Consider the following 2,035-nt stretch of genomic DNA (forward strand, 5'->3'; position numbering starts at 1 on the left):
GAGAACAGGTAGTGCTTAACCCAACTAACTTTCAAGGACAATAGTTAGCCTTAGTCAGTTTTCTCAAAAGAGGGTAGTGCTTAACCCACTTGACTTTCCAAGGATAATGCTTAGCCTTAGAGAGTTTTTGATAGAGTAGTGCTTAACTCCATCGAGTTTCCAAAACAATGCTTAGTTCAGATGATTTCTTGAGATCGGGTAGTGCTTAACCCAGCTAACTTTCAAGGACAATGCTTAGCCTTAGTCAGTTTCTCAAAAGAGGGTAGTGCTTAACCCACTTGACTTTCCAAGGACAGTGCTTAGCCTTAGAGAGTTTTAGATAGAGTAGTGCATAACTCCATCGAGTTTCCGAAACAAGGCTTAGTTCGGATGATTTCTCGAGAGCGAGTAGTGCTTAACCCAACTAACTTTCAAGGACGATGCTTAGCCTTAGTCAGTTTCTCGAAAGAGGGTAGTTTTTAACTCACTTGACTTTCCAAGGACAGTGCTTAGCCTTAGAGAGTTTTTTATAGAGCCGTTCTTAACTCCATTAAATGTTCGAAACAATGCTTAGTTTCGAATAAATTTATTGAGATAGGGTAGTGCTTAACCCAATTAATTTTTCAAGGACAGTGCTTAGCCTCTAGCAGTTTCTCTCGAGACGGTAGTGCTTAACCCACTCAAAATATAGAATGACAATACTTAACCTTATATCTTCTGATGGTGGATAGCATACTCAAGATTTGTATTCGTCACTCTATTCCTGCACTCAAAGAAAAACTATTAGTTTTTTTTTAAAAAGGCGGAAAAATTGATTCGTGTCTCTGTCGGCTCCCTTTTTTAGGTCCTGAATCCATTGTATTTATATCATTTTCTTGTGATATAATCCCTGATGAAATTTTGAGAATTCCTCAAAAATTTCTGCCCCAGTTCATGGCATCAACCTTGGTAGCCTTGAATTTGTTAAAATCCTTCTTGATAGAATTTTTTAGACTCTCTTAAAAATTCTGCCCAAGTTACATGCCTGGTCCATCTTAAACTTGTAGAATCATAGAATTTTTGAAGTCCTTTCAAAAATTCTGCCCCAGTTACATGCTTCAGGAGAATATGAAATTTTTATTATGATAAGACCGAACTCCAAAGGAGCGCCTACGTTTCCCTATTTAACGGGAATCAGGTCGAATGTAGTTCAAATTACATTAGAGAAATTCATATTGTTCCAAGAATATGTAAAGGTTATAGTAACTCAAGTGCTTCAAAGCCTAGAATGAGGAAATGATGTGATATCTCTTCCTTAATGTCAAGTAGATGCCAATGCTTAATTAACGTTAGGGTATGGCCCCATCACACTTATCACCTTGGTATCAATCCGTGGTTGAATGTTGTCCTTTAAAGCACGACATTATTCTGTAGTGTAGCCTGTCATCCCTGAATGGTAAGCATAAACTTTGGAATGATCAATCCATTTCGCACATGTATTCATTACAATTGCAGGAATTGGAGTAATGTAGCCATCAACCCTTAATCTCTCATAAAGATGGTCTACAGGTTCGGTCAAAGGAGTATACTGTCTTGACTAATTTTTCTGACACCTGGCTCGAGTTGTGATGAATTGATTGGGTCATAGATTTATTAGTGGATTTTGATAAGCTAATGGTTGCTGGAAGGTAGTTGGAGGTATTTGGAAGTAAGGAAGTTGTTGATATGGATAAGAAGGTGCTTTATATACGGGTGTTTGGTATTGAAGCGGAGGATGTAGTGTTTGGTAAACTGGAAGGGTTTTGGGATCTTGCATAGTCAAGACAGCATTTACTTCCTTCATGTTGTTATTCTCAGTATCGTGTGAAGTCTTTATCACTTGTAGTGCCTCCAAATTTGTTATCATTCCATTTTTAATGCCTTCTTTAATTCTCTCGCCCAATTTGATGATGTCAACAAGCTTTTGATCCTCTACAAGAATTATCCTTTCATAATATTGCGGCTCTTGGATGAGAATGAAGAATTCCTTCATTTGATTTTCATATAAAGAAGGGCGCACTTTAAAAGCTTCACGTAT

The sequence above is a fragment of the Capsicum annuum genome, chromosome 9 (genome assembly GCF_002878395.1).
Source record: "Capsicum annuum cultivar UCD-10X-F1 chromosome 9, UCD10Xv1.1, whole genome shotgun sequence".
Classification (NCBI taxonomy): Eukaryota; Viridiplantae; Streptophyta; class Magnoliopsida; order Solanales; family Solanaceae; genus Capsicum; species Capsicum annuum.